The sequence below is a fragment of the Aythya marila genome (genome assembly GCF_965140915.1).
Source record: "Aythya marila genome assembly, chromosome: 5".
In the NCBI taxonomy this organism is placed as follows: domain Eukaryota; kingdom Metazoa; phylum Chordata; class Aves; order Anseriformes; family Anatidae; genus Aythya; species Aythya marila.
Genome location: NC_139046.1, coordinates 60,955,762 through 60,970,121, shown reverse-complemented (window position 1 = coordinate 60,970,121; position 14,360 = coordinate 60,955,762).

Here is a 14,360-nt window from a genome sequence, read left to right as displayed (position 1 = left end):
ACATTTCTGATTGATACCCATTGCTCCAGAAAGCATGTAAGTCATCGAAAAAATAGTTTGATGATATTTTACTTTTCCTCCATTTTCTCCATTCCTTCATGGGTTTAGCATTAACCACATGCAGGACAGGAAAGAGCTTCTGACAAAGGCACCTATTTCAGATGAATGATTGTACTGCTTTAGATCAAACAAATCTATTAATTCTGATCTTGGTGGTCTCACAAGTAGAAGCTGCTTTAATAGCAGCAGGTAAGGACACAGCAAGTGAATGGTGATAACTCCCCACTTCTTCCCTCCCAGAGTTTGGCAGGCTGCAGTGGAGCTGGGTGTTATAACTGTATCTTTTTATTTAATACTCTTTAGTAAATGCTTAATTCATGAATTTGCCTAATAACTTTCCAAAACCATTTATACTTTCCACTTCCACAATATCTTTTGGTGATGAGTTTCACAGTTTAATTATATGTTATAATGAAAAAGTGCTAAGTTGTGTTTGTTTTAAATTTGCAGCTGAAAATTCCATGGAATACCTCTAACTCCTTACATTGAGCAGTAATTTCCAATTCCCTTCCGCATATCATTCATACGTACATGTATCTCTATAGTATCTCTTAGCTGTTTCTTTGTGAGCTAGTCCATTTAATTTCTTTTTAAATGGAAATAAATTGAGATCTCGGATCATCCTCTTATCCTCCTTACATCTTCTTTAGTTCTATTGTACCATTCTTGAGATGGAGGAACAGAATTGCATGAATGCCATGTTTTTATTTAATAATATTAAGGTTTTTAAATATAAGGTTTTCTGTTCTAAGCTTTTAATACTTTTCAAATAATTCCTAGTGTTCTTTTTGCCTTTTTAGGTGCTCCTGGGCAAAGCAGTCATTTTTATAGAAGTATGATTGTAGATGTGCAAAGACTTCAAGTCTTTCCTGATTGTTTAAAGCTAAATTAGCAGCCATCACATGGGAAGCATAGTTAGGACTTTTATTTTTCCCTGTATAGATAACTTTGAACTTATCAAATTGAATTCTATCAAGCAGTTTATCATGTAGTCATTCCATATTTTGAGATATTATGCAACAATTTGTGATCACCTTTTTGTTTTCTTCTTTTTCTTTTGATCATACATTTTGAGTTTTTTTTTTTTTTTTTTTTTTTTTGCTATCAAAAAATATCTAACTTCTCTGCTATTTTTACAAATCTTTTAAGAACACATCAAGAAGCATGCATCACTGTAGGTTCCCACTGGTAACTCTTGTACATTATGAAAACTGACTATTGAGTTCTGTCTTTCACACTCATTGAAATATAGACATCGATGCCGCTTATTGATGCTTTCCTCCTTTGAAACTCTTTTAAGAAAGAGCCTCTGGTGAGAGACTTTGTCATAAGGTTGTTAGAAACTCAGGTATATACTATGTATCAACTGGATTACTGCTATCAACGTGCTCATTGACTCCTTCATTAAACTAATAGACTTGTGAGGCTTAACTTTGATTTACAAAAATGTCTTGACTGTTGCCCACTATATCTTATTTATATCTTATCTGTATTCTAGTCTCTATTGTATTTCCACCAACATGTCTGTTGTAGAAATCAGATTTACTGCTCTGTAGCTCCTTAGAATCTCCTGGAATTTTATGGAGAATTTGCTTCACATGTCATACCTTTAATTTCTTTTGTATTTAAGCTAATTTATGTCAACAACCAAAATATATCAAATATATCCAAAATACAACAACCAAAATATATCGAATTCATACTTCTTTAGAACTCTTGGATGAGTTCTGTCTGTTTGTGGCAATGTGTTATTGTTCATTCCATGATTTTTTTTCCTATAACCTCATCCACTGGTTTTACATTTTCAGAAAATAATCCTCTGATGTATTCCTCATAAAAAGGCTCTGGGGCAACCTCTCCAACTTTCTTTTGCATTTTTGTGCAGATAGTTACTTTAACTTTTCTGTTCTATCCTATCACTCCTTGACTGTTCTTATTACACTTCTCATGTATAAGTCTTACAGGATCTTTAATAATATTTTGTTTCAGATTAATTTTAAATAGTTTTAATAGAATTTAAAAATTCTTGTAGCTTATAGGCATTGCTTCATCTTTAACTCTGACCGTTTCAGGAATTTCAGTAGTCTTTTAAAATGCTTTGAGGAGTTTTCTTTTTTCTTTCTTTTTTTTTTTTTTTTTTTTTTTTCTTTAAACCTCTACGATGCTTTTGCTTAAATAAAAAGTCTTCCTGACACCTTTAAAATTGTTGTCCTTTTCACTGCTCCTTTTAATGAATACATTTCCTTTTAACAAACTTCTTCATTTGTAGACAGCTTTTCCATCTGAAACAATTAAGTGCTGCAATAGGAATTTTGTTTCAATGTTTTGCAGTTATTTACAGCACAAATATTTTCCCTTTCATAGCAATGCATAGGAGACCAAACTAATGCAGATTCTGTCTCACAATCATATATGAAAAATATTCATACTCATTCCATTGGGAATATGTCATGACTTCTGAAGTATCTACTAACTTCTGATTCTCCACCGTATTTCAAGGTCTTTATATCTATAAAAATGAATACATAACAGTAGCAATTTATTTGACAGTGTTAAGGCTCATTTTCCATACATAATATAATACAACTTAAAGTGGTAGGCAAATCAAAAAGAAAAGCTCTAAATTTATTAAAAGAAAAACTGTTTGAATATGACTGGAAACTTATTATATTAATTTTAAAAATCTTAAATGACTGGCACTATTTGGTTTAAATCTTGCACATAACCATTGTTTAATAGCAATATATACTGCTCATATATATTGTTGTCATCTATTTTGAGGAGAAAATATAAATATAACCATGTTCCATACTGTTGGAATGTCTGTTTTATGAAATTTTGGACTTAGCAGGACTACAATTAAAATATTATTTTGTTGTTTTTGGATAGAAAAGTATTTAATTTCTAATTCTTTTTCTACGTAATTATATTTCTTTCTGAAGGGGAAAAATTGTACAGATCACATTGCTCTGTTTGTTTTTGGTATTTTCTTATGTAAACTTTCCCCAAAGTAATACTTTTTACTTGTGTATTTACTTACTCCATCTGAAGGTATAATGTACTGAATTCATTTTATCTTTAATTGTATTTATTCTATTTGACCTTTGCATTTCAGATAAAGGGGTAGTGCTAGTTTTATTATATATATATATACATATATACACATTTCTCTAATGATTTCAGGGTAGAAAAAAAAAAAAAAAAACTGTCTAGGATGAAAAAAGAGCATAAATGTAGACAGCAGTATTAATGGCAAATGTTTTGGAAGCCTCTTAAAATGTACCTGTAACATTTGCATGTTCTCTCTTTTTTTTTTTTTTTTTTCTTAAGGGAGTTTAGTGCATTTAAAAATGTCAAAGAGACTTGTGAAGTCTCTTGAAGTTGTTTATACTTTGTCCTTTCTCCTGATCTAAATAAGAAGTAGCTTTACCATATACATGTAGGTATATAACTTACCGAATGCACCCTTCCCATCTCCTCTCTTTTCCTGTCTTTGATGGATATGAAAAAAATGGATGTTGGATAAGAGAAATTCTGAATTTGTAAAAATATAAAGAAGGTTTATTGGATAGAGAAATGACTAATTAATTTATTAGTAAAAGAGAGTTGATGTGATCAGGAAAAAGAAATGAGTCATACGAACAGTAAGGGCAAGCATCTGAACAGTGGCCTAGTGTGCAGTGCTGAATAAGCATATGAGTATTGAACTAATCCTAGAGTTAGGCATAGTGTACAAATAACATGTAGTCCTCTGTGTGACTGCCACTTCTTAATTTTTGAGCTGACATTGATATGGACGTGCGTGTGGAAAAATCTGTGTGCTCATGCATGGATTTGCAGTGAAGAAGGTGAAAAGGGGTGAAGGAAAGAGTTAGCAAAAGTTTGTTTCTGTCTCCCCATTCAAGAGTAGATACAGAAGTGCTAATGCAGTGTTTGCATCATTACTTATACACATGCAGTGGCTGCTTATGTTCATGAAGAGATGGGCTAGAGTGGTTTTCTGAGCTGGTAAACTTTTTGACAATTCTGAAATGTTAACAGGCATTTTAAATTCTTAGTGCAAAATTAGAGGAGATTTAAGGGAAGACGCTATTTTACAGTATTTTGTATTACATTTTTATTTTTACCCCCCTTAATGCAACACTTCTTAATTTCCTTTTATCATGCCGATTGTAATCTTTAACTGGTAACTAATTTGGTCATAAAACACTGACCCAGATTTTTCTGGGTAATTAACAAGTCGGTCAAATCAGCAGAAGCAGGTGTGGTGTATTTTCAGTACCAGTGGAGAAAAGCAGTTAGCTGGTGTTTTAATTCTCATTTCCAGTAATGAACTATATAACATTCTGGCTGGCTAATGCAATTAGCATTGTCTGCTCCTCCCCTTACTACCTCACTTAAAAAAAAAAAAAAAAAAAAAAAAAAAAAAAAAGGAAACTCAGAACAGAAATTTAGAAAAGACCAAGAATTACTGACCCTTTTTGCACTCTTCTCCTACTCATGTTATTAACCTCCTAGATTGAGCTTTTTGTAGAACAGTAATAAAAAATTTATCCAAATATGTATCATGTTACAAGCTGAGACAGAAAACAATGTTTCCATTCTTCAAGCAATTAATTATTGTGATTAATGAATTCCCCCTTCTCTAAGCACAATTCTGCCAGGCAGAGCCAGCCCATTGACATATTGTAGAATTATAATGCATATCTAATTAAAGGTGACCTGAAAAGGCAGGGTGTTTAGCCTTCCCTGTCAGGACCAAGAAACTGTTAATCAGAAAGTGCTTGCTTTCCACACCACCCCACCCCTCCCTTTTTTTATTTTTGTGCTAATTTCAAATCTTCTCCCTGCATCAGTGAGCAGATGAGATCTTCAGCCAGCTTTCATCTTTCAGAAAAATGAATAGTGCAGAAAGAACATTATCAAATGAGCTGTTGAAGAAGTCAGTGAATATGTCATTGAGTGTGACTGCTTCCAGAATGAATTTAGATTTATCTCTGTTATCTCCCCTCTCCCGACTCACTCTCCACACTCTGTTTGCACACAGTCCACATGTCAGCTGGGGTGGGTCATAATGAATCATGAGGGACAGTTACTTGTAGTATAGTGACAGGTCCAATTGTGATACAACTTGTTCTGGAATTAAGTTTGTTAACATTATAAATTGTCTCATTTGACCAGAGGTTTAAACACCTAGAAGATTTTATGCATGCAATTTCTTAAAGTATTTCATTTCCATTAGGCAGCTGCTGCTTTACAGTATTCCACAAATGAAATTGTTTCATCACATCAATAGCTGCACAAAACAACTGTGACAACAAGAAGACTGTTCTTGCCCCCATCTTGCAAACAACTATCATTCAAATCAATAAAATCTGGCAACCAGATAACACCAAGAGAAGATATTATTTAAATTCATTTTTTAAGCACATCTCCAAATGCTTACACTGATGCAAAATTCTAATTCAAACCAAGGAATTTTCATACTGTCCTGTTCAGTTTCTATAGAAATAATCCATTCAGTTAGCAGCATCTTAATTAGAAAACCAATAAATATTTTCATTTTTCTTTTCAAAGCAGGCAGTTTTACCGTATGTGATGTGAATTTGTTGTCATAATGAAGACTTTTTTTTTGGCATATGATGGCAAACAGTGTGATTGAATTGCAATATTTTACCCATAGGGAGAAAAAGAAAGACTAATATTTTTCCTTTCTTTTCATATGTTGTCAGTATTACCATGTAACTGAATGTGATATCAAAAAACCTGCAAAGTCAGCACACCTTCTGAAACATTTGCTGTATGCTGCAAAGCCTTTGGGTATTTCAGTAGTTACCTATGAGTTCATACTTGTGATCATATTTGACTAGGCTAATCCTACGTAACAAATGTTTTCAGTTAAACAAAATCAGTAAGTAGAGTATCGCTGAAGTTTAACAGTATTTTACTGTTAATTTATTAAAATCAGTTGGTGCAACTGATTTGTTTGTTTGTTTGTTTGTTTGTTTGTTTTTTAATCACGAGCCTCAGGAGTCAGGGAAATTTCTGAAAAGTTGTTTTCTTGGGCATTTTTCCATATGTCTGCTGTTTTAGAGGGATAGAATTATACTGTTAGGTGTGTATTTTTCCTCAGATATCTATGCACATACACACACATGTGCTATGTTCTTTTTTTTTTTTCCCTTTTTTTTTTTTTTTTGTTCATATTTACACAGAGTCCAGATGTCCCCTAGCAATCTGGAAAAAGCCTGACCAGTTGTGGTATCAAAACCCATCCTAAAGCCAGGACAGGTTTTGGTCCTAAAATCTGTTGCAATGGGAGAGCTACAGAGAAGCACAAGAGAAAATACTGTCAAATTGCTAATTATCAGTATGATGCATTTACAGTTTTTTTACAGCTTTATCCCAAATGATATCGCTGTACCTTTTTATTCAGGGCTGTAGTTAAAAAAAATTATTTACAACCTCTTAACAAGGAAAACCTGAAGTGCTTGCTTAGGGAGTGGTATTTTGCAGTTGAGAAACTGAGGCCTGGGTCAACTAAGCAATTTTCTGAGAGGAAATCCATGTCAGAACTGAGAGTTGGAATTCTTCCACAACCTTGTCAATTGCCTTTACTAAAAAGGGATCCTTCCCTTATATCTGACCCTCCCCTAGACTGTGAATAACTTAGGAAAGTAACAAAATTTGTAAATTAAATAACCTGAACATTATTCATCACAGTATTCCCAGCCATTAGACACAAGCAACTGCCATTGCATATTCTTCTGAAGCATGTGTAGCTATATAAGAAATTCCTGATATAGGTGAATTTCAACATGGATTATCTTCAAGCATTAAAAATTCTAATTTTGGTTACTTTTAAACTCAGAAAAGCTGATTTCTAAGTTACATGAAACCCATAAAATGTATGTTTTCTTTGCACTTCAAAATGATCAGAACGTAGTTGGAACATGAAGTCCCCCAAAAGGAACAAGGTTTGTCATGTGGTCAAAAAAGATCACTTTCTTCTTTCTTTTCACTGGTCATTAAAGATCACTTATTTCATACCAGCACTTTGACTATACAGCACCAGACTATACATACCAGCACCAGATGATACATAGATGTGTGCGTATCTACATACAGAGATATATATGTATACCCATCTGTCTTACGCTTAAACTTACCCCAGCACAATATTTCTATCTGATAAACAAGACCTATCCCCCATAATGCATTGCTTGCTTGATTTGATAGTGTTTTTTGCTTGCTCTTCATTTGTCTGAGCTAGGTTACTTTTACCATTTGCCTTGAGGCTTTGAGGATCTCTTATTTATTTCTGTCATTTAGTAATCTCCTCCCCCCCCCCCCCCCCCCCCCCCCCCCCCCGATTAATTGAAATTTGCTTATGGGGGGGATACATCTACTGAGGTGCTAGGCAATGTGTCTTCAGTCTTCACTGAGTTTTTGTGCAAGTAATGTTCCTATTAATTTCAGTGGAATTTTTGTTCGATTAAGGACTAAGGATTTCAGGATTCCATCCCCCCAGCCTCAGAAAACATCAAGTAAAATGTTTATTGCAATTATGCTAGAAATAAAGCCTGCAGTAATAAACTATCACAAGCACTGATAAATCATGGAACTACAGTAAAGCTTCTGAATAGATCAGGAGACACTTAAATAAGAATTGTTGTTTGTATGAGCCCTGGAATCATCAGTGGTATTTTTCTTTCGTCAGATAGTGCTGCAATTGATTGCTTTGATGGTTTTCTAGCTTTATGTTTAAAATGAGAAATTTTACACAAATAGTTTTAGCTCAATTTCAGAGACACAGGACATGAAAATTGGCAATGAAAAATGGTAACATTTTTGTTTCTTGTAAAATATCTTACTTGCATAATTATTGATATTATACAAAATAGATGATACATTTCCAAAGTAAGTTATTCCCTTGTTAAAATGTAAAAAATCAAGTTTTGTTTAATATTCCAGCATTTTATTGCAGAAAACAGTAACAAAAACTATTGTTAAATATCTGAAGAGATTTAAAATATTTGTCATTTTCCTTATTGTTTGATGGTGAAATAAGCGTCTTCAAAATACCGAACCAAAACAGAGGAAATGCTGAATTTTTACCCTGTGTTTTAAATACCTTTTGTGGGAAAATAAATATCAGGAAAATTTTGGTGTTACTATTCCAATATGTACACACTCCAGACAGAAAACATTTTATCTGAACTCTTAGCCCACATTAGTCCTGTACAGAAACTTGTTCCTGAAATGATGGACCTATTCAGGTCCATGGGTGGAACAGGAAGCTGTGTGACTTGGCTTGTGTAATGCTGATTGAATCTGGGCTGCAGTCTCATTTCTTACACATGTAATGTGTACTACTTTCATCTATCACCCGATACCTTTAATCAGCATGGAATTAATGCAATGAAGTACCTTAGGCAAAGACTAAGCCTTCCTTGTGTTTTAAGCTTATGAATCATCCATTTGAATACTGTGTGCTAGTTCATACTTTAGTTTGTATATAAGACAATAACTGATCATAGCTTGAAGTAGCATTCAGCTTCTGTAAGGGCTGCAGAATCGGGTCCTCTGATATTTACAGAAAAAAAAAAAAAAAAAAAAGAAAAAGAGGAGTAGGGTTTGATTTCAGTTATGTGCTTATAAATCGCAATAATTCTATTTAATTTAGAGAAGTCACTCCAGATTTACACCAGTGCTACTGCAAATCAAAATCTGGCCCATTGTCTTAGCAAAATACACCAAGTCAATATCAGTTCATTACAGAGAGGGAGAGAGAAAGGGAATGAGAGGGAAAACAAGGATTTCGTTAGCAATGCATTCTGTAGTATAAAAGATAAAAAGGAATATCCAATTAACACACCACTATAATTGCTTGCAGACATTCTTTTTTATTTAAAGATGAAATAGCTAAGAGTTCTCATCAAAACTAGGGTCACAGCCTACATATTAAATGAAAGAAATTGATTGGGCTTTATTACACCCTGACTACTGCAAATGTGCCTCAATCACTGATTGCTATAAATTTATTCTTATAAACTACTAATTGCCCAAGTCATAATGGTAACAATGGTATAATGAAATTATCTTGATCAAGCTGATGCACAAATTTTGCTTGACAACATGAGCAGTGTGAGAAAAAAGGAAAGAAGACATGCATACAAATACATAATGTTTCATTAAAATTAAAACCAATGTTAAAACAACTGTTCTCTGAAGTATACAAAGTTCTGTATTAGAAGGGCTTCCTTTAGAAAAATCATTTAAGAAGACAGGCATTTACATTTATAATAGAATGATCTTGCATTTTTTATTTGTCTTGAAAATTAATGACTTACTTAATCACATTTGATCAAAGGAGATAAGTTGATGTAGTCATGTGTTTCTGATTGCATTAAGCCTGATCCAGAGTGGCATGATGGATATTTAATAGTCTTGCTGTCCCTCTATATCTTGTCACCATTTCTTGATATGCATGGATACTGTAGAGCACACCACAGCACAAAGCTGTACTTTTAATAGAACAGAATAAGTTTAGGAAAAAAAAAAAAAAAAAAAAAAAAAGGAAATTGTAGCTTACATGGCGGAGCTTTTAGAAGTAGGTTATCCACTATCAAAATACTTTCCTAAAGACAAAACCTCATGTTCTACGTAGTTCAAATCATTTTCTCCTTTTAAAAACACATTCTGCTTTTTCTATACTGCCTGTATTAGAAGATATCCCTCTAATAGCTTTCAAGAACTAGGCAGAGAGAAACTATGTATAAGCAAAAACAGCTATCCAGAAACTGTAGGAAATTTCTAGAAGCTGGAATGCAGAGCATTGTGTAAAATGCCAAAAAGTGGTGCTATTTATACTGAGCTAATAGCTGTTTCTACAAGTGTCAGCTGAATCATTCAGAGGGAATGTTGGTATGTATGAGAAATTATTATTTCTGAGTAGTTCAAATGTAGTCCCAACTGTTTCAGAATTAATTGCACTAAAAAATATTTAAATTCATGTCTAATTCTTTCTCAGTAGATGCAACATTATGAAAGATTTTTTTTTTTTTTTTTAATGGATGGGTCTCAAAAGCAGGGCTGCAAACTTTTATACAATGCTGTCATTTTTTCATTTGTAAAACGAGGGGCTCCTAAACTTGGTATAGTTGACGTAATCCTATGGGAACATAAAAACCAGAGCTGAAGGGGTTTCCAGGGGTCACGGAGCTAAGTCTACAATCCTAGCACAAGCTGGATGCAGTATTTGATAGGCTGCCTCGCACTGTAACTGTTGTGGTCTCTATTTTTGCCCTTATTGCCTAGAAACTTTTCACTAATGGCTAACCCAATGCCCTTTTGCTGCAGTTTATACCCAGTGACACATACTTCACCTAGAATGGCCATGGAAAAAGTGGTTTATTCCTTTGCTCTTTGCAATACTTTTTACACATGGGAAACGTGTGGCTCTGCATGACCTGTCCTTTGCACAGGTGCGTTGGGGCTCCTGCTTTGCAGGGTCCTACCCTACTCCTGAACCTAATAACTAAACAAGGAGAAGCTGGCCCTGGCTTAATTACGATTGGCAGAGCCCAGGTGCCATATTAATCCTCCTCAGCAGCGGTGTAATCCAGAGGTGATTGCAGAGAATCAGGATATCAGAATGAAGACTGACAGTAAAACCTGGCTGTGGTGGATGCTGTATCTGATTTTGTGTGCTGCTTTCCTCGGGATTATGTGCAGGGAGAGGGCCCCAGCACAGGCCGGCATGCTGCATGCACACAGCTAGCAATGCAGGAGCACGTTCCCTTCCAGCTTCTGTGTCTAAGGTCTGAAACCATGACAGCATGTTTTTTTTTTTTAAATACATATATGCAGGGGCAGCGTGTGAGAGTTCAGGACAGAAAATCTGCACCATCAGCCAGGAGCAAACGACCTGCTTACTGCAATGTGCGGCACCTGGCAGGGCAAGGGGTGACCCGGCCACAGCCACCTGGCCACACTAGCGAAAACTAGCGGCACCTGGGCCCCTCGGGACGGGAAAGGGAGGGCTGCGAGTCCTCCTGGTCCTCCTAGCACCCCGGCGGCCCCGCAGGTAGCGGCTGGGGTCGGGGTGGGTTATAGTGCTCGGCTGCCCGTCGGCCAGCAGAGGGACAGCGCTCCCTCCCGATGCCGCTTCGCCTCTCCTACTGATCCCGAGCTGGGCGCCGAGCAGGTAGGGGACAAGGCGTTAAACAAAGTTAGTGCCTGAAAGCGGGGGGAAAGGGTTGAAATTTAAGTCTTCCCTCCTCATCCTAGCTGAGGGTCCTCGACCTTTAAGTCAAGGTTTTCGAAGTACGTGATGAGTCTTCTTCACCTTAGCCGATTTTTAACATGTTAGTGGCTCTGTGGAAAGTTGTAACTCCTTGAACTAACCTGGAATTTATCAGATAATTAAAAACGGCTTTTGTATGGGAACGTCCAGCCTCTGAGCATTCCTTGAATAAAAGTACATGCGTCGTTTTGAACTGCTTGGTTGTCTCAATCTACCTCACATTAAGTGGATTTCCCCTAAAGCTTTCACTGGCGGACTTTACCTCTCCACTGGGATAGATGGATTTACTGGGTACCCTGAAGTGCTTGGGTTAAAAGCAGGTTTTGTAGGATTAACTTTGGGTGACTGGATTTTCTCCCTTGCAAATGGCTTTATTCTACAGGAGCAGAGTTATATTTTTGGGACACAACTACATAAAATGTACCAGTGCAATGAAAATTCTGTTAATTCTGTGGCACTAATTCTCTCACAACCAAGCATATGGTAGTAGCTCATAGGATCTCACTGAATCACATTCCTGTGTTTAGTGAAGTATTAGAACTGTCTTGTGGTGTTAATTCAGGTGTGGGTAGCTTGTGTTTTTGTTTGTTTGCTATTTTTAAGAAACTCAAATCCTCAAATTCAGCAGTGATTGACCTTTCTCAGCTGCTCAGTGAAAGGCCAAGGGTTGTGGAACAAGGAAACTTAAGAAATGATATTTAGTGAAAGAGTTTAATTATCTATTATGTTAAATATTAATGAGACGTCCTGTACATATACGCTACTCCTGCCTCTAGGATACACATTCTATGGAAACATATGTATTTTAATGTTCACATTAGACCAGATTTTGTTTTCCATTATATCCATTCTGCAGTTGCATAAACAGTGGATACTAAGTATTATAAATGATGTGAATATTGATAGTTACTCTATGTTATTTGCTATCCTTCCTTTTATTATTATTCTAATTTTGATCCCTTTTTTTTTTTTTTTTTTTTTTTTTTGTAGAAAAAAATATATTTGCACAACTGGAAGCCTCGCCCTTCTTTTCCTCTCCCTTCCACTGGCTTTTCTTTATTATTATGCAGCTAAATTTTGTTGCCTTTTTCGGGTTGCATAGTTCTGTTTCCAGCTAGCACTTAGAAAGGTATGTGTACCTGCAAGTGGTCACGTTTATAAATTCAGATTTTGATAGATCTCTATGAGAGAGATAGTGGCCTGTACAGAGCATAGGTGGCCTGAAAATTACAAATCTCAGAATCAATGTCAGAAGACAAGACATCATATAATAACACTTGCATGGATGGTAGGGGTATTTCTGAAGTGTTAAAATCAGAATTTTAATCTGACACCTACTGAGAAGCCAAGAAAAATCCTTAATATTATTAGTATGATCAGTGCATGATGCCTGGAATGCTATGCTGTGAAATGTTAGCAGTATTTCTGGAACTTGTAGAACAGGAGTGCAAAAGCTGGATTTTCTAAATGGCCTGTTCATGTAACATTGTAACACTTGTTCTCTGTCTTACTCATCCATTCGTTTATCCATCCATCTCTCTATCTATCATGAATGACAATTCTAACTTACTTTAAACTCTCCAAAGGTATATTCTTAAATTTTAATGTTGGAAAAGCTTCGTGATGACTAGTACTTTGGCTTAATGTGGTATAGCTTCTGACAGCTGCCGCTGTAAGAAAAGCAAAGGATGACTGCATTACTGTCAGTTTCTGTCAGATTCTGGTTGCCAAACTCTTGCAGGGATGATGACAGTGAACCAAACAAGAGTGACAAAAGGAGTCAAAGCTGTGATTTTAAATAAGGAAGAGTGGACACTTGCATTGCATTTTGTAGAACAGAATGAACACCGTGAACATGTGGACTTCTTTGTGCCATGGTCCTTGTTCCCAGTTTTTTAAGTCACTCCTCAGGACTTTTACCTATGCTTTGTGCTATTAAAAAGAAATAGAAATGTTGACAAGCACAGAGTGGTTCAGACTATAAACAGAAGAATAACTGTAACTGTGGAATGTACTAGAAAGAAAAGAATTATTTCTGAAGTTTGACCCCAAGAACACTGAAAACCTTCTGGATAGCAGCTTGTAGTTATATGGGTAATGAAAATGTGACCTAGCTTTCAAACCAAGTGAAAGTGAGGGACATATATGAAAGTAATAAACTATATCCTCATTAAACACCACTTAATGTTCTTCAAATGAATTTCTGTATCTTTGTTTATCCCAAGATTACTTTCTGGATGAGTTTCTGAACAACAGAAGCAGTATACTTCTGTGTGCTAGGTGCAAGTAGAACAATTGGGCCAGGTGGTATTTAAACATGGGATATTTACTGGTCTCATTCAATTTATTACAGTATTTCCAAACCATCCTACTCTAAGATATCAAAGTAGCAGAGCAAAGAAGCACAAGGAGTTAAACCATTTGTTTTATACATTTTCACTTTTGTATAATATACATGTATTAAGAGTAATAATAATGTGACGCTACCTCCTTTCGCAACTGACTACAAATACATCTTTGTGCCAGTGATCCCCAAGATGAAGGGTAAATCTGAGGCTATGCCTGAATTTTGGCAACAGAAGTCCAAAGGATGCCATGCACGTATCTTGCATGATTGTATTTCCCAGCTTTCCCTAGTGTCCTCTACCCCCATCCTTTCCATCTGCTCATGATGCTAGAGCTGTGATGAATGGGCTGGCTGAGGGGCAGTGACATAGATATTTTGTTGACCTAGGGTTTAAAACAGTTTTTGCTGTACTTATTTGCTAGGTAAGATTTCTGCAGTCGTAGGTAAGCTTCTGCAATTGACAGAAATATAGCTAAACTACAAAAAAGCTCTGCACATGGTGTTACTATTTTATGGATAGATAAGCTGGGAGGGAGTAAGTGGGGAATAAAATCAGTAGGTAAGCACTGAGACTGTATTATCCTCACTAAGATAACACTATTAATTCAGTACTCTATCAAATGCTATTGAGAGTTGGTACATATA